Source organism: Anser brachyrhynchus, assembly GCF_964034855.1.
Source record: "Anser brachyrhynchus genome assembly, chromosome: 2".
NCBI classification, from domain to species: Eukaryota; Metazoa; Chordata; class Aves; order Anseriformes; family Anatidae; genus Anser; species Anser brachyrhynchus.
In genome coordinates this window covers 36,668,151-36,696,080 of record NC_137695.1, presented here as the reverse complement: position 1 = coordinate 36,696,080, position 27,930 = coordinate 36,668,151, and the positions used below count along the sequence as shown (strand labels likewise).

Genomic DNA, 27,930 nt, shown 5'->3' with positions numbered 1-27,930 from the left:
TTAGAGCAGTTTTAATACTGTTGAGGGACCCCATCCAATCAAAGCTGTTTGAGTTAAGCCAAGTCTAGGATCCTAAACAGGTATTTTAAGCATGTCAAGTTCGTTGTCTTAGTCAGAGCGGATCTGTCATTCCCACACACCGTGGTTTTGTGTTTTTTTTTTTAATACTGGGGGAGACACTCCCATTCTTTACCAATTCACTGGTATTTTATCTGTTAGCTTTGTCTTTATGACATTGTTAATGCTTGCGGTTCAAAGCATTTATTGTCAAATTAAGGCTTAAAATGCATTTTTAAATGTCAAAAGTGCCTATGCCTTTACATAAACCATAGATTAGGTAAATTCATAGGCAGTTCATCACTAGGTTTTCCAGGTTTGCCTGTTGAAAGAAAAGGGAATATCAGTACAGATCACAACTGATGAATTATGTAGGGGGAAAAGCCTCCAGAAAGTAGACAGTATTACAATAAGGTACGTTTTTACTGAAGACTTAGATGGAGTTAATTCTAAAAGCAGGTGTGATCCACTGATGCTAAAAAGAAAAGGGTGAAAAAGTTGCAGGCTCATCCACTTTTCTCACCCCCCCCCCCCCCCCCCCTTTTTTTATTAGTATTTTGAAGTTTGTTAGTTGCTTCCTCCATTCCTTAGTGTTAGGGTTGATTTCGCTGGAATTAATGTTTCCTTGAGGGTTAATCCTCAGCTGGATGTTTCATTTGTTTCCCTGCTTTTCCTTTGTTAGTAAAGTTGTAGCTCAGTTACCTGTTTTCAGTCTCACTGACTTGCAAAATAGGTCACGAAAGCAGATAATGGAAAGGAATTTTTGGTAGTTTCCTTATGTTGGGGATTTTTTCTTCCATTATTTGTTTGGTTGTTTCTGTTTGTTTGTTTTTCTTGTTTGTTTTTAATGATCTTTTGGATGGTCTGATTTTTCTAGACCTAGTTAAAGAACAAAGAAATAACAACTATCTGTTCTGATGCCTCCTTAGGAAATTCTAGATTTTCACATGAAAGTAGGGAAGGATGTAGAAAGTGAACATGGCATGTCTGGGTCTTGCTTGACCATATTGTGTTTTACTTTATCTTTGTTAAATCAATGGCATTAGTGAATTAAAATTTGGTTGTTTCATTATGAGTTATGTTTGCTTAGAAGATATTGGGACAAACAACTGAATAACAGAAAGAGTAATGAACTTTTGTCCTTGACCAATGTCTACTTCCTCTCAGGAGCTGCTTCCTTCCTTCTTTCCTTCCATTACTTGTTGCCTTGTCTTGTCTGCCCTAAGTGTTTCTTATGAGAGAGTGAGCCATGGTGTATGTAAAAGAGAAGGAAAATGCCCCCGAGCAGTGATGTGCAGGCTGGATTCTGGACCCAGTGCTAGTTCGGTGCTTCCTTTTGTGATGCACCAGGTGAGCATCAGGGAGCAAATCAATAAACTCTCCTCTTCCATTAGTTCCTACTGCTGCCTGTGCTACTACTAATGGCTAATTCTTGACTGTTTCCAGTGGTATCTGGGCTTTTTCCACCCAGTCTCAAATATAGACTCTGCTCTTTGTTTTCGGGTAAGAGTGAAGGTGAGGGCTTGTTGAAGGCTTAATTTAATATTCAGCAAGATCTTAATGGGTCAGTCTGGAAAGGTTTGAGTGCTCTTCAGTAACTGCAAGTGCAAAAGGCCTACATGTACAAACTGCATGATCCTGGAAAGGGAAAAACTTGTTAAGGAAAAAGTTTTCAGAAAATGGTCTGTGATCTCGTGGCACCTAAGCAGCACCTGGAGAAGTTGTGTCTTGCTATTTTGAAGGAAGCAAAACAGAAGATGATAAGAGAGGAATGCTGTTATGTGTAAAGCACTGCAAATCCTTCTGCTTTTGGTGATGCTGAAAAGGCTAGAGCTGGAATTTTAAGTCCGGTTTTGAGTCAACAAAAGCAGTGAGCCAGCTGGGTTTTGTCCCATCTCCCAGAATAGCACTGAGCAGGTCAGACCTGAGCCGGGCACCTTGTAAGAACTGGGAAGAAATAGGTGTCCTTTTCAGTCCCCAGATGCATGCAGGACAAAAATTGACCATGTGAATTTACAGTAAGAAAGGTTTGGGTGTGATGGAAATAGTTTGAGACTGGTATCTCCATTTCTAGAGGTTATTTATCAAAATATTAGGAATAATATAGCTGATCCTTTTGGCAGGTGAGTGGACTAGTTAAACATTTGAGGTCCCCTCTCATCCTGTCTTCTGTTATGCTCTGATTTTTGCCTGTAATAAAAAGATAAACTTCCTGATGCTTCTTTGGTATCTAGGTCAGTGATTGGAGGCTTGCTGGGCTGCTTCTGCTGTAAGGTTTTTATGGGGTCTGTCTTGTGTCTCCTTGTAGCCTTATTTCGTTAGGAAGCAAGACTTGACCCAGCTGTGATTATTCTGCATGTATTTTATTTTTCTGGTTTTTGTCTCATCTTTTGGCCACTTGTAACCAAGTTTGCCATTGGGATGAAGATGTCAGAGGTGGTGTTCCTATTACATTTTCCAGGGAAAGATGCCTTTTATGTCTCCAGATGATGGAAAGGCCATGCCTGCCACCTTAGCTCATCATCCAGTGTGATGGAGAGGTGATGAGTGCTAGAGGCACAGGGGAGTATTGAGAAGGAGTTCATGGTGTGTAAATTATCAAAGAATGATCTTCCCAAGCAACGTTCCTCTCCATTCCAATCCTCTGGTGTTTGCTCACGTTCTCATCTCAGTCAAAGTTTCCTGGCCACAAGAGATGAGTCCATGGGAGTTTTCTGAGCCTCACTGGAGCTCCCGAAGCACAACTTGTTTGCTTTTCATTGCAGAGAGCCTGTCCTTTGCAAGGACAGTACTCAGACTGTACCAGAGGGTTGTCTTGAAACCAGTAAGCCCAGCTCAGGCAAGACTACTGGTGAAATAAGTAGGCCATTTGTAGTTCCTCAGGGTGAGGCCTTGCCTGGCGCGGTGCCTGACAGGGCCCTGCTATACAGCTGTCTCTTGAATCCAGCACATTGCCCACAGGCTTAGTGCCTGGCTCTAACAAGTGCTATCAGTCTCCCATTTACAAAAAAAAAAAAAAAAAAAAGTCTGTATTATAAGTTCATTACATCTCCCTAAAGCAATTTTATTTTTATTTTTTTAAGTTCAGGAGTCAGAATTGTTTTAAAAGACTATTAAAACAAAACAACTATTGTCATTTAAATAAATATTAAATTAAAGAACGGGATGAACGTGGGGCAAGGGTGGTATTAAATCTGTTTCATTTCTGTGGAAGAAAAAATTACTTGCTGCGTTTGACTTTGTTCACTCCAGTAATTACCAGGTATGTTAAATATGCAAGAGCTGTGTCCCATCCGTAATTGCAATTATTTGCTTTCCTGACGTATTGATGAAGGTGAAGGTAATGATTCTACTGCAAATTTAAAGCAGGTTCTACTCATAAATTTTTTTCCTTCTCTGTTGCAGATCTGTCCGTGCCCAAACAGCAGTCGGCTTGCATATTTTTGTCATCACTTGCAAACACTTTAATCAGCCCTAAGTGCTGTCACTGTGGATTAGAATATTTGTAGCGCAGGAGGGCACAAAAAGAGGAAAGGAACTGCAGCAAAAATATTTGGAAGTGGCAGAGAAGTACAAGTAGCTTTGACATGTCAAATTATCAGTTCTTCCATGCTCCAAAGCAAATAAAGTGTTGGAATTGTGTAGCCTGGGGCTCTGCAAACAGAAGTATACTCAGGATCTGTTGTAATAAGTCTTTCTTAGCAGATACTGCATAGCAGAAAGGTGGTTTCCAAACTGTAGTGCTTGTCTAATGCAGAGATGGGGATGTTATCCTGACTGGCAGAGAGGAGGAGGATGTCAGGAGGCAGGCCCTCCGTGCCTTTTAGCAAGTTAAGATCAGAAGGTAGAAAGTCCCTGCCTTGCAGAATGTGATATGTGGCTAAGGGTGGTTGTTTGCCTAGTATCAGTCAGGAGATGATGAATAGGGATGGTTCCTGTCAGACATGCATGCCCACATATGAAATAGTTGGCTGTCCTCTCTTTAATCCCTTTGCTGAACTTAGCAGTGGTTCATACAGTCTAAGCAGTAGCTGTGGTGTATGGAGGATATATAGGGAATAGCTTTACGTTACGTTTAACACTGCCTTTTCTGCTACAGCAGGATATCCGACCATGCCTTCTGCTTTCTTTGTGCACAACAGTATTAAGTAATTCTGTGCTTCTGCTGTTGTAAGGCTTGATTTAACCATCTGCAGAAATACAAGCACCAGTGATTTAGCATTTGTAGGGCAGCGAGCCCTTGATGAAATGTGCAAGCTCTTCTCCTTAATACTACCATGAGCTATATCTTGGAGGCTGTAATATCTAATGTATTGACCTTTCTCCATACACACACCTACAGAACGTTCGAATTGTAAGTTCAGTTTGATGGTACCTCTACAAAGGCTGGAAGTTATTGAAATACTAAAGATAGAATTACTCAGTCTATATTTTCCGAGGTTCCACATTTACATTATGCTCTTTGTTCGGCTCCAAGTGCCACAGGAGTGCTACCTCCTCATGTCTCAAGCGCTGTAATTCTCTTAATGGTGTCCTGATAACTCAGGGCTTTTGAAATGGTCATTTCCCTGTTAATGAACAAGTGTATGCAAATGTACATGTGTAAATAAGTCTGTGTGTCTTGTCTGTATGTATTAAATTAATGTAGTGTAGGTGCACACACACCTTCATGCAAGCTCTTACCTTGTCAGGAGACTACAGTATTCAGTGTTTTGTATGTGTGTGTATATATGGCACTGAGATAGAGAATACAACCAGGGTATAATATAAAAATACTATCTGAGGTAACACTAGAAGCCTTTCTGGTTGTTGGCTGGGTAAACAAGGAGCTTACTTTGTTCTTCAGTGCAAGTTAAATAGAGCGCAAAACCCATAGCCTTAATTTGGCACCTGATGAATTTTCATCAATAACTGTAGCTCTCAACCTGTTGGTTCCTGGATTTCTGAAGTAACCTCTTCTTGTGTCTTTGTTTCAAACTCCTGAAACTCTTGGAGTCTTGAATTTACGTCATTTAAACTGAAATGTTGACCTCTCCCTGAAAGCCATTTAAAAACCTCCTGATGCAAGTTGAACAAAAATTTCTGCATAGTGTCTTTGAATGACTGTTCGCTCCTAGAGTAAGCACCCTTTATTTACAGTCCAAAAAACCCACAAAAATAAAACCCACAAATGTGTATATGCAGTAGTGGTAGATGATTGAGATATTTCTGTAAGAACTGGTAGAAAGTCTGTAGTTCTATTCAGCTTAGCTATTGGTGTTGCTTTGAGACAGTTTACCACAAGTAATCCGATCAGTTCTCAAAAGAAAGCAATACAAATCAGAAGACCAGGCATGTATTCCTATCAGCCGTAGGAGAACAAGCAAACCAGATAGAGAATTAAATTAGGTGAAGAACAACAAATAGATAATAAAAGTAAAATTAGTACAAATCTAAGAAACAAAACCATAACTCCAGCAGCATTAACTTTTAGCAGACTGTTAAAATGTGAAGGTGTGGTTCTTGTTTAAAATTACTAAATGCAGGAGTCCCGTGGGGAAATACTGCCATCAGTGTTAGTCTATGAAAAAATTAATATATAGTTGTTATGTTTAATAGGGTTTACAGTACAGTGAGTAACCTTAATTTTAACTTCAGGAAGGATATCAAAGAAATCCTTCAAATTCTGGTTTGTTGGTACATTCTTGCATGCAGCCTTTAATGCTCATCAGGCTCAGAGGTAGTGCATGCATGTGTATTTATGAAGAGACAGGCCCGCAGTCATATTGGCCTGTTAAGACTGAATCAAAATGAGTGTATTTTTGTTCTTGTAGCTGACGATACTTATCTTTACAGAAGGAAAAAACGCTTTTGGAACTTCTGTAGTTGGTTCGGTATGGCTTACTAGCGTCCGTTAAGTGTTTCCATTTAGAGGGCTTTGAATATGTATAATCTTTTCTTCTCCCTCTGAACAGAACAAGAGAAAGCTTGTGGAAAGTTGTCTACCTTTGCCATGTATTTTGTGTGAGCACATGGAAGTCTGCTCTGAGGGATGAGAGCTGATCTGTTTTTGTTGAAAATGGTCCTTTGGGTTGAAAGAGAAGCACTGTAATTATGGGGCAAGGTCGTAGTAGGGATCTGAACGTAAGAAAGATGTGCTCGTGTTCGTGAACAAAGATGCACATTCAAGTCAGACTTTCCTGGTTTCACAATTGTTTTGTGTGTAAAATGTCAGGGCATCACGTAGCAGGTTCAGGCCCAACTAAAATAAAGTCGTATAAGCTTAGGTGTATAATGCTTTCCTTTATACCCACCAACTCAATGTCTCCAATTGCTAAGGAAACTGTTAGCAAGACCATGAGATGATACGCTTTATTTACTTTCTTGTCATCTTCTACGTCAAAGGAAAATTAACACTGCTGTCAGTAAACTGGACAGGATCAGATGGAATTGGAGTACGTAGTTTAGAGGTTACCTCACTGGAAATAATATTTCATAGCTGAGATGGGTCAAAGACTTTCTGGAAGATGTTTGTTTTCCTTGACAGCTGTTTTTAGCATTTCAAGAGGAAAACAGGCAATAATATCAAATAATAGCTTTTCTGCAGGAAAGTACCAAACCATTCTTTATCAGTCAGTGCCTAACTGTCTCCTATTTGAAAAAAAACAGAGGGTTTTGAGGTAAACTTAGAGCTAGAATAAGAGGTGGAAAGATTACAAGAAATATACACAGTAGGCAGCTTCAAAAAAGATATATAGGTGTATTGGCAATGTGTTTATGTTAAAGATGTTCCATGTTGATAGATGTCACTGAAGAATTTTTGGCACTCATTTTGTGAAAATTCTCATGCAACTGATTAGAAATCTGAAGTCGAGAGAAGTACGTTATCCGTAGTAAAACTTACTCTAGTTACCAAAAGAAAGGCATTAATTAAAGACATGCTTCTTTGTTAGTTGTTATAAATATCTCTCTACATCAGAGTCTTCAAACTCCAAAGTTATTTCAGAATATCAGGAAGTAGCAGGCTTGCCAAGATGCATTAAAGTGATAAAGACACTTGAAAGAAATTTAGAAGGAAAGATAACCTTAAAGGCAATAAAAATCATGAACATTGGTGTAACTCCAAAATATTATTGTATGGAGATAAATATGTGTAAGGTCTTTCACAAGCCTGTGTGGACGTGCTCTTTCATGGGAGAGCCCTGATATGATATGTAATCTGTAAGTGAACGCTCCACATTGGTGCGATATACGATTTGCTCTCTGTGAGAACTTTTGGCAAGCATACGAGTAGAAAATGAAATGAAGAAAGGAAAATGAAATAAGGACTGGGATCTCCTGTCCAGAATTTTCTGGTAGCTTGTACTCGGGGAGAATGTCCTCTGATGGGTGAGGAATGGATGGTTTTAAATTGCAAAACCTTGACTAAAAAGGTGAATACTTGCCATCAAAATGTCTCTGTGTTTTAAAAATATTTATTTACATACTAATTTGAAATAAGGATAAATAGGTCATTAGGTTCTTGGGTTTTCTTCTGTTGAGTGAATACAGCATCCTGAACATTTTACATCGCTTTACTAGGGAGGCAAACTCCTGTTGAGCTGCTTAATTGTTACTTCACAGCATCTTGTCTCTTTTTCCCCCAAAATAAGCTGTGATAGCTTTTTTGTTGTTTGATTGTTTGTTTTGGTATATTGCCCATTTTTGGGATCTAGCATCTTCCTTTCGTCCATCCACTTTCACCTCTTTGGACTGACAGAATGCAATAATTGATAAGGACAAGAAGTTTCTGCTTTTTTTTAAGAAGGTGTATTTATTCTGGTGAAATTAAAAGATTAGTTAGAATTTTAGGTTTAAGTGCGTGGTGTGCATGTATTGTTTCTTGGGTTTAGTGTTTTGTCGCTGCTTACCACTTTAATGTTACCATCATTGTATTGCAGTATCTGAATTTATTGTTCTCTCTGGTAGTCCTGCTGAAAACACTGTTCCTTCTGAAATTATCTTTTGCCCTTAAACTACAGTTTCAAAGCTGTGACATTGTTTTGAAGTTTCCTGTTAATGTATTGTCAGAGGGGAAGCTGCTGTGCAGTTTGACAGGGACTGTGGCGTAAAGGACTCTGGAGTTGGGAGCTTGTTTTTTTTTCTGGACACCATTTTGCACCTCAAATTAATGTTCTTTTCCTGGTTATTTTTGGGCACTTCTTTGAGAGCAATTCATAGTAGGCATAAAATTCCAACACAGACTATTTAAAATGCGGCTTTTATTCTAGCCTGTTAACTCGCACAATTGAAACCCTAAGGAATATTTGAGAAGTGCTGGTCACAATTTTGCAAGTAATAGGATCATAAATAAGCATCTATATGCAGGTAAGGACTTAACAAATATCCATTCCTTGAAGAAAAGCCTACTCTGCACCTCTAAATTGCTGGATTTATCTCAGTAACATGCAAAGTACTACAAAATATATGCACACACCACCCCCTAAACAATTAGAGACATCTGTCCTGCTGTGATGGGATTTGGCAATGGAGAGCTCAGAAGGTTAGGCTGATGAGATGATGTGATGGGGGTGGGGGAATCTTGAGAGCATGCTCTACTTGGAGTGATTTTTTTTTTTTTCTGGAGGTTATAAGCACCTGCAGTTCCCATTGAATTTCCCTATGAGAATCAGACTGTAACCAAAATAGGACTTCGCTTACACCCCTCCAGAAAAGTTGAAGCATTGCATAAATTTTAAATTTGGTGTAACTGGATGATGTTAACAAGTAGATAAGCATAAACTGTCACATACATACATGGACAAAAACATAGAAAAAAAAAAAGGCAAAATATGAACTACATACTGAACTTGAACTATATACTGACTGCAAAAGAAGAAAAAAAGCTAATTGAACGCACGATGAGGGACAAGAGACAAAGTTCATTTCAACCCACCAGAGAAAGATGACTAATGGCAGAAATAGATGTATAATGCTTTTTTTTTATGTATGTGTCAGTTGTTTTGTGCAGAAGAAATTAATTGCTCCTAACCAGAAAAAACGTGATTTGATGAAGGAAGAGTACGCCAGGGTAATTCTGCTTGATGGTCTAGTTTTTGCATAAAGAGAAGGGGCAGAGGTTTTGTGTGTGTGTGAGAGATAAGAGCCTCAAAAAGATCCTGAAGAAAAAAAATGAAGGGGAGGTGATGTGTGTTTCCTGGTTTGTTTTTTTTTGTTTTATTTTGTTTGTTTGTTTTCTGTGCATGGGTTGATAATGGACTTATTCTTGAACTCTTTTAGAGACCAGTCAAGTTTTCAAAAACATGCAAATGAAACTTTAAGGCTATCCCTCTGTTACAGATACTTCTCAGTTTGGTGGTTTGTATCTCAACAGTGCTTGAGATACAAATGTAGTAAATGCTGTAAGGTAATAGAGCAGCCATAAAAAAAAAAAAGCTCATTTATTGAAAATAAATCAATGCAAGTTTAACAAGTGCTACTGAAAGAAAGCTGTGATATGAATTCAGAGGGAGCCAAATTACACTGCTGTAAAACCTGGTTTTGGTTGTTCACACAAAAGCGACGAGAGAATGTACCAGTGCACAGAATTTCTGCTAAGTATTTGGAAACTGTTTACATATCTAAAATTCCAGATTTATTTTCCTTGATATTTTGAAATGCGGTGTGTGTGTGCATTTGTGTGTAAAACGTATATGTATTCTAGCTGGCTGATAGAACTGAAAAAGGTTCAACTATATAGATAGATAGACAGAAATAAATGTACTTTAATTAGCTAAAACACATGCAAATAATTGTTCAACTTTTCCTTGGCATTATTTGGTGTAGGTATTTTTGGTAATGTTTTTTGTGTGCACATATGCTGTCTGTTATTTTGTACATAACCCAAACTTAATCCTATTACTATTTTAAGTGTGAATGTCTTTCCACTTGTGTGGTAGTGTACTTCCACTTAAGCTAGCTTGAAAGGAAGAATTTTCTCCCCTCATTCTGTTTGCCTGAAAGACAAAAATTTAGCAGCATTTGCAAACCTTATTGCATGAATGTTCCTAAATTACCCTTCTGTTGTTGATGTTGGTTTTTTTTTTCATTCCCATTGGCAAAGATGAATGTGCAGCAGACTGTATTTGGTGACCTTAGTAATTTTATCACGTTATTTTGATACTGTTTACAACTGCAGTGATTATAAAGATCTCTGTAATTTGTAGGTTGATTTTGTTTGTGGTTTGACTTGTTTTTAAAATGTTACAGCGGCTTGTTGTGTAACATGTCTGAAGTCATTAACATTTCTGTATACGTTAGATACCTAATGCTCCAGCCTGTCATATTTGCTGTAATCCTTAGTTCTTCTAATGTTTCTCTGTTGCATAAATATTTACTTAAAAAACTACCTTTTATTATGAGTTTAACAATGTAAGTACAAAATGAGTTCTTGCAGGTTTCTGCTTTCATGCTGTGACTGCACCTGAGCCTTGCAAAATACCACTTTTATTCCCTAATTTTGGCTCTCTCTTGAGCAGAGACTGCCAAATAGCTGACATTCCTTCTCCGTTTGACTGTGTCCATAAACGCGGTGCAACTGCTCCTAGCTTTCTGCACGGTAGTCCTGGAAGGAAATACCCTCCCTTCCTTCCTTTTCCTGGACACTGTCAGCGCAGGGATAACTGCAGGGCTTGAAATGCCAAACGAATCCATCCACCCGCTGCTGGGGGCTGGAGTGATGGGAGCTCCGGTGCGCCTTCGAGACAGGCTGTCCCATGCCCTTCCCAACTAGGCAACCTCTGTCGCAAGAGGTGGCAGCGCTGTGACCCCTTATCCCAATCCTGGGACGCAGTGAAAAGGGGGGAAGGTGTGCTGGGGGGTTCTGTAGGGCAGGAGGTCCGGCTTCCAGCCAGGGTAGCGAGCAGCTACCGTAAGCCTGCAGGCGGTACTAGCGGTGCCATCTGCAGTAGGGCAGGGCGTGGAAAGCCACGGTGCGCTAGTACCTCGTTAAAAGTTTCTTAGGTAGACTTTGTAGCCTTCTAGTATGCAGCGCTGGAGCGGGAAGAAGGGAAGCATTAAACGTGTCTGCACTTGTGATTTAGGGAGAGTTTTGCCCAAAATAAATAAAGCGTGCCTGTCTTGGGATAATTCTCCTACTCACAAGAAGCAGCACATTACCTCCTTTGTGGAATACCTTCTTCAGCCATGCGATGCTATTTTAAACTGAACCTTGTGGGCTGCCTGCTTGGAGTCTCCTTCCTTAATGCTTTGAAGGAAAGTTAGACCTGGAGTCGGAGAAAATACTCTTCAGTACTTCACAATATATTCTTCACGGTTGTGTTTGTAGGTATTGTGCAAACAGAACACAGTTTCATGCTCTTCATAGCGTGATTGTTAACACCTACTTCTTCTGCACGCATGTCCTAAATTTGGGCAGAGTTCGCAAGATCTAATTGTTGCCAGTTGTTTGTTTGTTTAATCCTTTTGGTAACAATGCCATGCCTATTTGTTCAATGCCCGTACTGCTGGGAGGTTCTCAACCAGGACTTGTAATTTTAGTCTTCCAAAATGAAGTCTCCACTATATCTGGAGAAGAAAAAAATGGAATTAGAAGTTGTATTTATCTTCAAGTCACAGTGTATACTAATAACACCGTGAACAGAAGAGTGATACTCCACATGTTTGGTATTTATGTATGGAGGATGCCCTGAGGTTTTCAGTACAAAGAGAATAATATGTTGTTTTGTGAGTAAATTAGATTATGGGCAAAATTCATCTACGTTAGATGCATTTTCATATACCGAGAATTGATTTTTCTTCGTTCCACTGCAGTTACTGGGACTGTTTTGAAGCATTCATACGTTGATCAAAGTGACGAGAAGCAATTTAGAATCTGAACTGTCATATTTGTTTCCGTATGGTATTTTATTCTAAAAAGTATGTTTCTAACTGGCAGGCTCTCCCTTTTTACCACAGGGACTGTAAAACTCCTACGCTGAATATAATTGTCAAACGCTGAGTAGTCATTGTGTGCTTGACAGCAACAACTGTTGGCTGTTTTGGTATTATTACAGCTGCTCCAACTTCAGATGCTCGTTTTGGTTTAGTTCATTTTTTCATAAAATTCATAATAAAATGTTGCCTTTTGATTTCAAGGAGTGTCCTTATTAAGTTGTGGTGAGATAGGTGTGTTTGTGCATGTATAAACATATGGTCAGCTTCTGTTGTATTTCTTATGTCTTCATCTCCTCAGTTCTTCCCTGTTTTACCCTTTTTATGCTGTGCTGTATAGTGACAACATTACGCAATTCCATTACAAATTGGACTAAATTCACTATATATATAATGGATATATTTTTTAGTATATCGAAAGACAAATTCACAGTAGAAATAATTGGTGTTAGAACTGCTACATTAGAAAAAAATATATATCAGCATACATTTACAGTGCTAAGGCATTTCCATGAAAATCTTCATTCTATATTTTTTTGTAGTATGTCTAACCAAGTTCATTAAAATGCCTTCTGATAAATTGATAGATGAACCTTTTAGATATTTGTATTAAATACCTTAGTACCTTACTTGCATTAACAGAAATCATTAACATTAACAGAAATTAGCATTAACAGAAATCCCTTTCAAAGACTGTGCTATACATATACATAAATATATATAAATCTTGTCATGGAATGAGAATTTTAATTACAATGGCATTACGTTTAATTTAATTACGTTACATTAAATTGGTGGTGATACTTGAATTTCTTGATGTTTGTTGATATCTTTCCCAAGTTGATATCGTGATGGATGGCTGTTTTGAGATGTATATTTTAGCTAGATATCAGTTCCCATTGGATTCTAGTGAGTTTTTTGACTTTAATTGGTGTTGTGCCCTTGAAAATCTCCATAATAACCACTCCCATTCTGTACATTCTTTGCCAAGGAATGTATGGTAGAATATGTATGCAGTACGGCAGCATGTGTAAAAATGAGGCACGTTTAGTACCAATGTAGTGACTTTCATAATAAATAAATCAGAAAATTTATTCAGATGTACCTTTTTTCCATCATTGATAACAAAACTGGAATAACCGTCAAAAGGTCCATGTTCTTCATGGTACCGGAAGAGGAAAGTCCACTTTCTATTAAAATATAACATTTCTGGAGATCCTAGATAAGTCTTCCTAGGATTAGCTTTTATGGTTATTGCAGGGTTGTAATAAATCCAACGTGTCTGTTTTGCAGACATTTTGTTAGGGATGTCTCTATGGCGGGGGATACAGCTGGTCTGTCTGTTGGGCAGTGGCTTGCAGTGGGAAGTCTAACCAGCTGCATTCTGCATAGAACATCATGGTTTGGACTTTGGAGCTACCGTTGGGGGAAAAAAATGGCAAGTTTTAGGTTAGTCTGAGTCGGATCAGATTCCTTGCTCTGCTGGCCACGAGCCTACCTAGCGTGTGAGGCAGAAGTGAGATGCACAGAGTGCTATCTGTTGTGGTTGCCTTTAGCCGACTCCATAGCTCCTGGGTTTTGATGCCAGAAACAAAGGGCACGCCATTCAGTAAAGCCTAAAGGTTTGTTGGAACTAGCTTGAATAATGTGAAATTGGAATAACTTAGATTTACAAGGTACGTGATATGTTAACATTGTTAATCACGCTAGAAAGCTAGGTGTCATTCAATATTGACGTTATTTATAGTGCTGGTATTAAGCTTTTCACTATACCAAAGGTAGGGGTGACTTACCAGCTTCTAGTTAGGATGTTTATTGTGATTATGCAAGAAATACTTCATATTTGGTGACAGAGTATGGTGAATCATATTTATTGTTAGCAGATAATTCTCTTGAAAGAGAAGACCAATGGTGCTAGGAAAGAAACCCTGGAATAAGTATTAATATAAGTGGAAAATGGGATGTGAACCAAGGTTCAAGGGAAATATTGGTGATTTAGGGATTGATGTAAATCACCTTATCCAAATAGGGTTCCTTATCCATAAACCATATTGGCGTTCTGAACAGGATTAAAAGAGTCTAATAATGAAATTAGCCCTTTAGCAAGCTGTTTTTTCAATGTTAAATTACTCTTCCCTTTCACTTCACTTGTCCTGAAGGTAAAATTAAAAAAGGTTGAACGTTTTCGTTTATGAACAGCTAAATTACCATAGATTACTGTTAAGGTTTGATATCGGGCCAAGATTCATTTTTACTTGATGTCTAGTCTTTAAGAACAAGAGATGTCTGATGGGGTACCCACTCTTTCTTGAGTGCCTGCCAAATCTTGTATGTCAGCATTCCCTCTGATCTTTTAATGGGGGTTAAAAGGAGAAAACCAAGGTTTTTATTGCAAGTGGAAAGTAGTTTGCAATGGAGAGATTTAGTTTTCTTTTAGTTATTGTAATGATGGTAGTGCATCAAATAGCATTTTATTTTTATAGGAGCTTTTCTCTTTTTTTAACTGAAGTATTGTAGAGAATAGCAAGAGGAAACATCTCGAATTTTTGTTAGATAATGAAATGCTTTAAAAATATCCTTTGAAGTATACAAATGAATGTTAGACCCCGCTTCATGATTGTTTTGGGATGTCACGAAAGACAGCAGCTTGGCACCCTTTTTAAAATACCTTTAGTAGCAGTGGGGATGTGTTGCCTGGTATCTGCACCCACCGTGGTCGCAGAGCTGCCCGACCCCTTTAGTGGAATGTGCTGGGAGACAGCTCATGAACCACAGAGCAAACCCCTGTGGAGTTTTCCTCCATGCTTTCTGTTATGGCAAAGTCCCAGGCAAGTTAACCAGGCAGAGATGTACTTACTGAAAAAAAGATGCTGTCTTTTTCTATAGTACTTAATTCAGGCCATAATCCCCTCCAGGATTTAGAATCTTTCAAAAATGATTAATATTATTTTCCTTTTTATTCCATTCTCCTTCTGCATAATAATGCTATTTCATCTGAATTAAATCCTCTGGGTTTGGGTGGGTTTGGTTGTTCCCTGTTGCCCCTAACACCACAGTGGAAACCGAAATCTGTCTGGCGCTGAAGGATTCTGTCTGTCTGCACTTTCCTTTCTATCCGCCTCACTTGCAGCACTGTCTGTGCAACCAGGAGGAAAAGCAGGCTGCAGCTCTTCCTCAGAGTTAGGGAAATTCAGTCTGTTCTCTGACCAAATGACATGAAACGTGAGAGCTAAAGTTGCTTCTGCAATCGCGTTTTTCGGTGGAATATAAAAGCTTTTTTATAAAAGGTGGATTTTGAATTGACAGGCAACAATGTGGGCTTCCATTGAATAGTGGAGGAGAGCTCGGTGTGTGCTGTTGGAAAACAGTTGCCCACGGCATCAGAATTTATGCAGCATGTGTCAAACAGCAGTTGTCAAAATCGGATCTTAAAAAAAAAAAAAAAATGAAGTCTGTGTTTAACTTCAGAAAAATTACTTAATCTCCTGTAGGTGGGTGTATGATGTAATCACCCATACAGATTGCTGTGTATTTTGGAAAACGTCCACAAGTCCTAATCCAAACAAATATGAAAGAAAAAAAGCTGGATTTTAAGAACTTCAGTTAATTCGGGCTTCATTTCAAACTAATCTTTTGAAAACATTTTGCTAATTTGGGCATTTAATTTTTATTATTATTTTTCTTTCAGATGAGGCAGGGAAGGATAAGCTGGCAGTGCCATGTTTCCTAAAGCTGCCCATTCGGGCCCGTTTGGTGTGACATGCCAGCTTTCTGTCTGAGAGTTTTCGTCAGTGTTTTGGTATTCATCATCGATCAAACCATTAGCACTGGAGGAAGCGGTTCTGATTGTGCCATCCCTGGTTAATCGGTTCAAATGATCCTTTCCATAAATGTGTGTGTTTAGGACTGCAGCGTTCATAAGGAGTCTGCCTGAAAATCCGTGGGTAGGATCCATTAATCCTACTAACGACTAGTGTGAACCTTGTCAGTTCATTGGGTTTTAATACCCATATGCTAAAATAATTCTCGCTCGATCTCGTGACCCTGCTGATTCCACCAAGTATGCGATGTAACTGGTACTATAGGAGAACCTGCAGTGCTGCTGCTGCTGCTTGGTTTCAAGGGGGAGAGGGATGGCAAAAAGTTGAAGTGCGAAGCAAATACATGGAGTAAAATCTTGGGAATACCTTGGGGGGGCAGCAGTTGCTCAGTTCATTCAGGAGCGGGGCCGTAATTCCCCGAAGTCACCTTTGTGATTTGGAGTTCACAGAAAGCACCTCTGGTAATTAAGAAAAATAGCGTAGAGCAGAGCAGTACGGAGATGCTTCAGCTCCTGGGAAGCCCTCTCTTTTCTCTCGGGCTCTCTCCAGCTGCTCTCGTGTGCTGGCGATCTGCTTCTTGGGCAGCAGGAGCAAGGGCTCAGCACCGTCTGCGTGTGCCCCCAAAAAGCTGCTGGAAGCGTTGGGCTGTGCTGCCCTCCCTGTGGCCCTGGCAGAGACGGAGTGGTTTTCTTTCCATGGCAGCTGGACTGCTCGGGTCTGTTGCGCTGTCAGCGAGCTTGCACGTCTCCCTTTGTTACTAGATGTTTGGGCGAGGGTAATTTGTGTGGATGGAGAAAAGGACAGAAGCTGCATAAAGTGTGCAGATGATGTAATGTGGGTCAAACCCCTGCAGAAAGAGGTGTCAGAGATGTAATGCTGATTTTATGTGCCGTAGATTTTTTTTTTTTTTTCTTTCTGGATGCAGTTCTCATTGTACCAAGTTGGGAGGAGGAGATGCCTAACTTTTAATACGAGCAGTTTACAACCATTCACATTTAAACAGTTTATAGGATTCTCGGTAACAAAAGGTGGTCTAATTATAGAGGAAAGGAAAACAATATAGTGAGGATATTTACAATGTGTGACCTATTTGAATTATGATCTTGTTAACTATACAAAAATGACAAAAACCAGAACCATCCCAGTGAATTAAACGTTTAGCCTTTCATTAATGAACTTTTTAATATAGAAGAAATGGAGGAGGTTAATTTTTTCCCCTTTAACATCAAAAGAAGCTTGCACTTTGAGTGAACCTGTTCTTTCTTAAGATTCAGCACACTAGATTTCAAACTGGGGAAAAAAATGACAATATTTTTTCTTTACAACTAGCCCACACTAGAGTGTTTAGTTTCTGCCAGTAAATCACATGCCAGGGTTTCTACTGCCCTTTTAAATCAATTGAAGGTGTGATTCCTTTCCCTGTGATTTTTGTTTGACTTCCCTTTTGTAGTTGATCTTAATTGTTCTTATTTGCAGGCTTTAAATGTTGATGGACTGTGTCATTTATAACCCTTTTTCATTGCACAATGACCTTCATAGGGAAATTTCATACATGTTTTCACTGGGCTTTGGTTGTTTTGTTTTATGCGTGCAAGTGAAGCTGGCAATAAAAATTAGCATTCAGAAGTATGGCTTTCTGATTAAAGCAATGTTATAAAAATCTGGTTATACTATAATAGACACTATAGATAACAACATTTCAAAATGTTTACAAAATGACGCTGAAACTCTGCTAATGCAGATGGCTAGATGTAATGACCCCAGCGAATGTAATTTCTTGTTTCCTTTTTTTTTTCCTGGACATAAACTGAATTTTGCCCTACTGTTGTAGACTAAGACTTGATATAATCTCAGTTGTGGTACGTCTACGCATTGTGTTTTCTTATGTTTTGTTTGATGGGAGGAAATGTATCCTGTACAGGCTGAGGTGCAGAGAAACCCCACATCTGCCCTTAGAGGGTGTATTGGTCACCCTGTGAAGATAAAGGAGTTTCATCCAAGATGTCCTGTCTCTGCCATGAAGTTGCTGCAGAACTAACAGCTATATTAAGCTATTTATGTTCACCCCACCGTGCGTGAGTATACTTAAGTTTGAAAAAACAGGATTGGGCCTTGCACTGGATATGTGGAAGAGCTCTCTGCCTGCTTGGCAAGAGGTCAACAAGCAGCAAAAGAGTAAAGAATTAAAAAAAAAAAAAGGGGGGGAGGGGGAGGGGTTGTGAAGAGATGATGGAGATAGGGGAATGGCACCTGTTACAGTATAATGATAGTGAGTACTAAACCTAAGGTAGTTTTAGATGTGCTCAGCTCAAGTGTAATAAGAGGAGTCTACCCATGGCAGCATGCAGCTGGCACAGGCTGCAGAAACGTGGAACAAGGCAGAGCACGTTGGATTTAACTCCAGGGTGGTCACAACCAAGTTTATGTTCGCTCTGAACCTAAATTAGAGGTGGAAGTCCAGAACTAATGGCTTGCTCTGATTATATTCAGTGGCAGTAGCCAAAAATATTGAAGAATCACTTTTGTATGTTCTTGCTTGTTTGCCTTATATTGTCTGACTTGAAGCCGATCTGCCCTTTTTGATGGCACATGAGATTGGCAAGCATGGCAGTCCTCCATTTCTTTGGCCCCCTCCACTCCATGCAATTTTTGAATCGCAGGTTTTCTAGCAAATAGGGCAGGTCATGCGAAAGCTTAGTGCTTGGACTGGGATGTTGTAACTAGTGTAAATTTACCCTCCATGCTGAAAGTTGATAACATCAGGAACTCATCTTAGGGAACAAGATGACCTCCTTTCCCTCTTGGAAAGATACAACTCAACAGTTTCAAGTTAGAAAAACATGAACTCATTTGGGCTTAGCTAATTTATGGCTGGACAAGAACAGAACTTTCTCATCTTAGTCTCTCTTCGCTGTACTTCTGAGAAGCCTGTTCCAACCTGTTTTCTTTCTCTTTTTTTTTTCTCCTCTTTCTGTTCCCTCTTTTGGCTAGGATGACATTAGATGTCTGTCTGTGTTCCCTTGGTTTTGTTTATTTTCTGATTTTCTGGGAAGCAAGGCAAGTCGCATGCTTTCTCAATCTTTTTCTCCCTCCACCTCCAACTTTAAAATCCATTGGCTAGTTTCAACCAAGCCTGCTTCTAGAGCAGAAATATTAGAGATGTGTTGTTCCCATAAATTGCATGTAAAGATTAAAAAAAAAAAGGGGGGGGGGGGTGGTATGGGGGAGGGCTGATAAAGGAGAGAGAATTTTCCTAGATGAAGAGGCTGTAGGGAAAATGAAAGGATAGTGGTGTAAGCTAAACCCTAGTCATACACTGGAGAATCTGAGGGGAGAAAAGCACTGGTGTGTAGTGCAAAGGAATCAGGGATTCTTCTTTAACTTTTGGGCGGCAGCTCCAGATAAAATTCTCACCAATACCTCATCAAGGAAATTCTGTGTGCTGCCTGGGAATAAATGGGAAGTACTCTAAAGATGATGCTTGTGCTGCTGTTTGAAGTGCAGGTGTGATGCTAGCAAAAGTCCAGTGCACAAAAGCAGAAATGGAGTATGTAGGCTGCACGTTATAGATACGTGTTTCTCTCCCACTACTTAAAGGGATGGCTGCTGTCTCGTGTGTTAGGCAGAATAATCTCTGACAGTAATTTGGATGAACGTACCTGAAAGTGATAGAGATGTTTTACTTTGGTGGTATGCAAGCTAAGTGGTAAAGAGGCTGCGGTGTCTCAATGCTGTCATTAGTGCTGGGAGAGTGCACTTCTTTTAGGTAGCAAAACACTACTTCAGTGCCCATTACTGCAGGCTGACATGCAGAGTTAGTGTGTTTTTATTGCATTAATAAACGGAGGTTTGTGCTACTGTGGCTTCGGTGCTGCTTCTGAACTTATTCAGAAGATATCCTTCAGAGCTAAAGGGGAAATCAGGAACTTCTGTGCCCACAATGGTTAAACTGGCATCGCGTTTCCTCTTGAATCATCTCAAGGTTTATCTGCAGTTAAAAGCAACAGCAAAAACCTAGCCTGCAGTTCTGTGGTAGAGCAGGCTAGAGGGAAATATGAGGAAACTCCTCCTGATCTCTCTGCTCCCCGCCTTGTCTCTAGTAGTAGCTCTGCTGTGCTCTGTTCTCCCGTTTTCTCAGGGAAAATGTGTGTTACATGTGAAAATACTGTGCTTTGGGGATACAGCCTGTTTACTGCTAGCAGTTTAGCAAAGTTGAACTGAAGTCTTTGGCTCATAATAGCATTTTCTTGCATGATATGCTTACACTCCATTCATCTTCCTGTAAATTAAGCTGATTTTGAGTGGGATAGCTATCATTTACAAGCTTTTTTGAGGTAAGACAAATACAAGAAGGAATTTGTCCTACTTTTTTAGAATGGGCAGATTAAGGCTGAGCCATGGTCTTCTGATTTCCATGCTGGTCCCTTCTCACTGGGTAGTTGTTGTTTTTTCCTTATCTTCCTTGCACTGCTGCACTTTCATGCTGACATCTTTATTTTGCATTCTGCTGGGAGAAAGTAATGATCAGGACTGCATCATATGATTTATAAAAGGTCGTTTCACCCCAGCTAAGAGACTTTGCTGTCTATGTATTGTTGTTTCCAGACTCAGGAAAATGACTTTAATTGACCAGACAGGGAAATGGCCATTAGTCTTTGTCCTAAATGGACTTATCTAGACCACAAAGCTGGATTTTGTTTGACAAAACATAAAGGTTTATACTGCGGGAGTGAAGTTGCTAGAAGGAGCTGAAGCATCTCTTATGAACAACAACTGATCAGTAGTTCTCACCAGAAAAAAAATCCATGGAGGAATGCAATAAGTCATCAAAATTAAATATGCTTATCGTATTTTTAATGAAAACTATGAAGAGTTCAGTGATGTGTGTTGCAGAGTAGAGGGGTTCTTTGCAAGTTTTGTTACAACCACTTTGCTATTGAGCAACGTAATAGAAATCAGTATATAACAAAACACTACAACAGATACAAGGAGCCCTGATTTGTTCTTTTGTTCTGTTCATTTAAAAATCACTTAAAATGGTAGTACATGTAGAGCTGGAAGTACTCCATTATAAAGGAAAGATTGAACGTATTTTTAAGTGTTTTCTGCCTCAGATTCGTAATGTAGAACATAAGGGAGTTTGCTTTAAGAGTCAGGTGGAGTAACTAGTCTTATGGGTAATTTAATTTTAAAAGGAATTTCTGCTTCATGTGGTGGTGGCATGATATTAGGTATAGTCCTAATAGAGAACCTGTTATAGGACTCAGATTATTACTGTGGGGTCTCAAACTCAGGGTCTGAATTGTTGAACCAATAACACAAGATCGCTTTTCTAAAATGTTGGTTAGATATTGGATTTGGAAAGAAGAAAGTGAAACAGAACTTAATTATAATTCTCTCTGCCGCTTCATACTGTGATTTCGTTGTTTCGCTAGTTCTTTGTCAGCGTGGTCTGCTAGAATAAATAAGGCCTCAGTTTTAAAAGTAGGGTCATGGTCCCACTTCTCCCACAGCTTTTAGCATCTGCTTAAGGGTGTAAAATAGAGAGTGGTATTTTCTTCTTTGGTGTATTGCCCCTAAAGCTGAAGTCTTAAGAGAAGGGATGTGGAAAAAACCTGCTACAGCTCGTAATGTGAATACTCCGTAACCTGAGGTACTACTCTGGAAGGTAGGGTGCTTGCTAAAGTGGAGAAAAAAGGTAGAAGAGGTGTAAAAATCCAACAGAAACTGTTTTGTTTTTTTTCCTCATGTCCATAAAGGAATTGGTCTCTTAGGATGAATTTTGGGGGTACAGTCATGTGGATTCAGGTCAGAGGGGTTTCATTCTAGGAAGAGCAACCTAGAATTACCTATGGAAATGCTTTTGAGAGGTAATGACGGATGCATTATTTGGTCTCTGAAGCAAAATCTCGGGGATACAGTTGGGAATTTAAAGTGCTGTGAAATTCTGCTATTGAGGGATAAAATAGTGCTGCTCAGATTTGACACAGTACTTGGAAACAAGTCCTGGTGCTCTTCTCACATAATTGCTGGAGGTCTGCAAAATGGGCTTACGGATTATCGTCTTTCTTAAATTAACAGCAGAGGTCCTGCTTTTTGAATTACAGCACCCTGGCTTGAATGTCTCTCAAATTAGGTATCTCGTCCTCTAAAGCATTCCTAGGTTACAAGTAACCTGCTAGATTGATGCTGTTTAATTAGTCTTCTATAGGAGAGCATGTAGGACTCTCGAGAACTGCTGGAATATGGTTACAGAAGAGCTGGATCCCTTTGGTTTAGTCCAGGTTTATGAGAGTTCATGGGGGTTAGGAGCAGTTGTTACCATTAATTCATTTGTCAACTTCATAAAGTTTGTAATTACAACTGGCATTTCTTAGCCTGTTGATACCTGAAAAGAGAGATTATTTGTGACACTTGTCGCTGGAGAGTTCGGGGTAGGGGAATGTAAAGCACTTGATTAAAACCTGCTGTGCTAATTGTTTTACTCTTGGGGAAAAATACATTAATGCTTTATTCGAAAATATTTCCTTGAAAACGTTCAGCGGAATGTTGTACAACTTTAAATAAAAATATAAAACTGAGCTGAGATAATCATATCTCCTATTTGGCTCTTGAGTGCCGGTATTTCAATTGAAAATGGCTACAAATTGAATCCGAGCAACTTTTAGCTTTGCTTATGGTGTCGTAACTGCATCTTCCTCCTTCAGAACTGCATGCAGCTGGTTTAAATAAAATAAATGCAGATTTCCTTTAATAGCCTTCCAATGTATTTAACTAATATTAGGCTTTTCTGAGGCTTCTTGATGTGAAGTTCCCTTCCACCATCATTAATATAATTGCAAGAAGGAATTACAGTATTTAGCGCTCCCTAAATTGTTTTAATAGGGTTAGAGTATGTGTTTGTTCTTCTTGAAACTCTATTTGCATTTCTAACTCTTGAGCACCCAAAGAGAGGTTTAATAACCATGGTAGTCTCCTGAGGCATGATCCAAAGCTCATACAAAAGCCTTTGCTGGCTTCTGAACTAGGCTGCTGTGGGAGAGTTCATTTTTTAGCTGATACCTTTACCAGCATTTTTCGTGCGTCATGGTAGCAGGTGTGAGGCTACTTAGACTGGAAACAGAAACCCTACTCATCTGTTTCCATAGCTTTACTTCTGTAACATCTCCTCTGGAAAATAAATGTTTATATTATTATATCCTGTGTCAGGTAATACACCAGAATAAAATATATACATTTACCTTGGTAGTGTAAGGTTTATATTCAGTCTGCTACATCTCAGCTTGAAAACAAAGTGTTGTAATGCTAGTGGGCCAAGAGGGGGGAGTGAACAAAGGGATCTGGGGGTAAAAGAGAAGTTTTTGTAGTTTCTTTCTGTGTCTCATAAAGCAGACATCCAGTTTGAATTCTCCTGTGTCTGCCTTACCTTGTGCCCTTTTAATTATTGTCTACCCTGGTTCCATTCGGAGTTCGGAGCTCTGATGTAGAGCAATGTTTCTGGAAGAAATGCTGGCAGGAAAGTTATCTGTCTGAGATTGTGTGACTGCTTTGGAAATGGAGATAATTTTAACTTTGGGCACCACAGTATGTATTTATGCAACTATATTCTTTCCTCAGAGAGGAAAGCATAGTTCCTTTATAAACACACTGAGAAGCATCATGTTACATCTGTGATGTGCCTCAACTCCACTGAATTACAACTGCATGCCTTGTAGCGTGAGCTTCTCTACAATCTGTATAGAACAGATTATTTGGCTCTCCCTAAGAATATCTTGTACAAATGGTGGGTTATCTCTACATCGTGATTCTTAAAAGTGAAGTCTGTTGAGCTTCCTGGAAGGCTTTCTCATTCCTGAGAAGGAGAGCGGGTGATAGGGGAAGAACTGGTTGTGTTTGCTCATTGCTCAGCTCTCCAAATAAGGTATTTGAATTATTAGTCTTAAAGAAACCAAGTATAAAGAAGAAACTACTTCATGTGGTATTACCTCTAGATGACTTTGGAAAGTTATTAATGAAGTTCTTTTGTATGTAAAACTGCTGAACTATGTATATAAGATCACAAATTATGAAGAACTTGAGACAGACTTTTTTCCCAATAACCATCTGTGTTACCCTGAAATTCAGAATTTTGACTATGATTTTGATACTTCTATAGGGGCTTAGCAAGCAAACTGTAAAAAGATCAGATGTTAGGAGTATGTGTGGGGAAAGGAGGAGGCAGAGTGTTTAAATAAAATCCATGAGGAAAGGGGAAAAAAAAAAAAAAGGACCAGCTGCATAGAGTAGTATCTGCCCTTATTTATTTATTTATTAAATGTGATTCAGAATTTTGTCACTTACTCCCTGAAACATTAGTTTTTCTTAAAATAATGTCTCTGTGACATATTTAGCATCTCTAGGTCTGTATCATAGTTCTGTGCCTTTGGAAATGTGACCCCAAAAATAGCCAATCACTTGAACAATCATCATCTCATTTTGCTGTGTTCATTAAAACAATTTTTTTCACTCCAAAGTAAAATGTTAAACTCCATGTTTCAAAAGCTGATAAATAAAGCATCTAAGTGCTCATTCTACCAAAACGTCATAACCAGATTCCACTGTGAATGTCATGAAAAATGGGAAGTGCATTTTTTCCGATGCTCCCCAGTGCAAGCTTACCTCTGTAGCTGAAGCCGCTGCCTGTCAGTTGGGTTTGTACTGATAGCACCATCAAGTAGGTATGTATTTTTAATAAAAATCATAGAAAAGCTTCATTACTGTCTGCCTTTCTTGATGATGTATTTATCTTCATCATGTTTAACCCATGTAGAACACCCCACCACCATAAAGACATCCTTAGTAATGGCCTCGGAGGAGTGCCACAAGCTGCCTCAGCGCTCTCCAGTCTCCCAAACCATGTCCACAGCAAATAGAGATTGCTAGAACATACCTATCTGCAGTATGTTCGTATAGAAAACAAGTGAGCTGAAATGAGGTATTGTTTGTACAGCACTTCTTGTCTGCGTGGAAGTAAGCTCTGTGTGATGCAGACACAAGAGCAGGACGTACATGGTAAGATGCCTAATAGGAATCGGATCAAGTGCTTGTTGGCAGCAGGTATTTCCATCTTCGCAATGATTCCTGAAAGAAACCCTGCCGTTCTCTATTGAGACCCTGAGGACAAACCACTTCGATTCAAAAATGCTGTTCTGAAAGATGTCATGATCTGTTACTGAAGGGCGTATGGCCATGGCAGGAGTGTAGGCAGCTGTGGCATGCCATCGTGAACCACACGGAGGGGCTGAATGCACAGACTTTCGCAGTTCCTTAGGGGTGATTCCATTGGGTACCTAGGAAGTGCAAAATGAGTTTAAATTATGGAAGTGGGGCAAAAAGTTACACATACTCTGTGCAAAAATGAAGGTCATGATAGCTGGTGAGCTCACAGTATTTATGGGCATTTTCATACATCTCGGTGCTTGTGTCAAGCCTGCTGTTGTCCCTGACAATTATTTCCTAGTTATTTTCATTGGGCTGCTGATTTCCTGTTCCTCAGTAACGGCATGCTCTCATCTTCTTGCAAGTTCTCATCTGCATCACTTTTCACTCTGTGCTGGCTGTGTAATCACTTGGCACGAGTGTGAGCAGAGATTAAAAAACAAAACCAAAAAACTTCAGTCTTGGTTGAGACTTTGAGTGAATTCTGCCTCAGAAGGAAGCTTGCTCGCAGAGGCACTGCCACACTGTCCTCTCTTAGCCACAGTGTATTATGTACCAGAGGTCTTGTTTTTGCCTCATGAACTTTTCACAGAGCAAATTACCATTTATCTGAGGCTTTGTAGGGTACAGTTCCTGCACGCTTCATTTTATCCCAGCCGATAAACTCAGTAATGACAAATTAATTGCTTCCATTTTTGACTGCTTCACTGGAGAGGTCTGACCCCGGAGTCCTTCTGCGTGACAGCAGTAATATTTTGAAAGGGAAAATCTCTGCTCTGATTCTGTAGCTGTTGCCCAGCGCAGTCTACCTCCTTCCCACTCTGGCAGCTGTCTCAAGAGTTGAACTTTTACTGCCGTTACCAATACGCTGTGGTCGGTGCTGCCTGGCTTGCAGTGCCTGATCTCACAGGGCAGCCGACGTCTGTCTGTCTGCCACTGCCGCCGTGACTGTTGCAGAGAGGGGAAGCATCTGACAAGAGCTTTATTGAACTTCATCTTCTGTCTGCTGCTGCCAGTGCTGTCATCGTTGCTTGATAGCCCAAAAGATGAACCTAGTGCGTCACAAGGAGTCTAAAACCAAATGTCTGTAGGCACCCAGTTCTTAGTTAGACTTGGTTCTTCCAGTGCTGTTTTCATTTTATCTGTCTCTGTGTTATTTGATCTTAGGGCCTCCATCGTTTACCCTTTTACTGTGTACATTACTCCTCAAAGGCAGTAAGATTAAACTGTGCGAAGAAAGTTTGCAGGATCAAGCCATTTGTTCTTCTAAGCTTGTGCCCGAGGCTATAGCACAGAAAACAAATATATCTTAATAACTTTCTAAAATACCTGGAAAATTGTTTTGTAAATACATGTTCCTTTCTTGTATCTCTTATTTTCTGTGTTCATTTTGGTTTTGTATAGTATTGCTTACTCTCTCGTAGCCTAGGCAGGAAACAGCAACAAAGTTGGAGATATTTTTCCATGTAACATGCAGAAGTTTATCCCTATATATAGCCTACTGTAAGTTTAATTTGAATAGTCACATTCTTTCCAAACTTGTGGAAGAGAAACTATCAAAGTACAGACAGTTTTTCCATAATTCATTCTGCAATTGTATGTCAGTATGACATACTCTGTAATTTCCAGAAGTCACAGGGAACGAAAGACAAAATCTTACGTTCAGCTCCAAATTATTTACTTGTATGAATTAAATTTGGCCTGGCAAAATTATTAAATTCCAAAAGTTGTTTTTTCTCCTGTTTGTGTTCTTATCTTAGGCTGCAGCTCTTGCACACTGTTCTGTACCTTTTGTTCCAGTCCAGCATTTTGTCTGGTTTATTTCTGAAGTCTCAAAAGACTGGATACTCATCTGAAACGGAGAGCTGCTTTCTGTCCTGGCAGTGTTTAGGAGTCCAAATGTCTGGCTTGCCTGCTGGGAAAGTACCTGTTCATTTGGCAGGTCAAATGCAGACCTGAATTTTGTTATTGGTAGGCAATTTTTTGTTCATCTTCAGATTTTCTCTGAATTAAAAAAATGAAAAATAAAAAAGCTGCATAGCTGCTGTAAGTAGGTGGGAGGGGAGACAGAACACATTCAAATGGGCAACCTAAACAAGAGTTACAGTGGTTCTCGCTTACTGAAGTATGTTCTGGGTGGGCCTGGGGCCAGCTGCCAGTAGCTTGCCGGGAGCATGAAGTTCCAGGCATAGCAAGACTGCAGCAACTGCACTGAACGTACCAAGTCCTGAAGCTGGGAGTCCTCCCAGGAACAGGGGGTTTCTGTGAGATGTGCACGGGGCGTGGAGGGGGGGGAAGAAGTGCTGCTGCTTACTCAGTACAGTGGGAAGGTCCCTGTGACCCGATACTGCTGAGAATGTGAGAAAGCCGCTTCAGTGATGAGAGCTGAAGAACTTACCAGTACCTAGAAGATGCAAGTCTTCTGGGACTGGTGTTTTCAGGAAGCCTGCTGTTTGTTGCTGTAGGCTGACTTTGAGATTCCTTGCTTAAAACTTTGAGATTCCTTGCTTAAACTTTCTTGATGCTCTTTAGCTAATTTTGGAAGTATATGCATCTTTAGTTTTTTGGGTTTTTTTAATTGTGTGGTTAAAGTATGAAAAATATAATGGTTAAAATACACAAGTAAACAAACTGTTAAAAGCATCCTTTTTTGATTGAAGCAATGATGCTTGCAAAATCAAAACAGTATGTTTGCCACAGATTTCTGAGTGGCTGATGTAAATGGCGCATTGGTGTTGAGTATTTTTTCTGAAGTATGTGCTATAATTTTGGAATGAGAGATATAATCTAGTTCCTAGTTCTTTGTGCAGCCCGAAGTCCTATTCAAAACGTTAATTTTATATTGCTCTGATTTTATTTGTTTGTGTTTTTTTTTTAGTCGCTTTGATTTCAGTAATCCTTCCCAAATTGTTTTTCCATGGTAAATTACTTGGGAACCTCATTA

The 27,930-nt window shown here is 39.5% G+C and overlaps 1 protein-coding gene and 1 long non-coding RNA gene across 2 annotated transcripts in view; one reads left to right on the top strand and one right to left on the bottom strand.

Moving 5' to 3' along the window:
* Positions 1–27,930, top strand: part of JAZF1 (JAZF zinc finger 1) — a 191,052-nt gene that overhangs the window by 54,149 nt on the left and 108,973 nt on the right. The gene's annotated exons all lie outside the window — the stretch shown is intronic.
* LOC308189884 overlaps positions 95–27,930 on the bottom strand; it is a 48,396-nt gene continuing 20,560 nt past the window's right edge. The window contains exon 3 of the long non-coding RNA XR_013946698.1: positions 95–26,270. This is a non-coding gene — a long non-coding RNA (uncharacterized lncRNA). The remainder of the gene's footprint in view (positions 26,271–27,930) is intronic.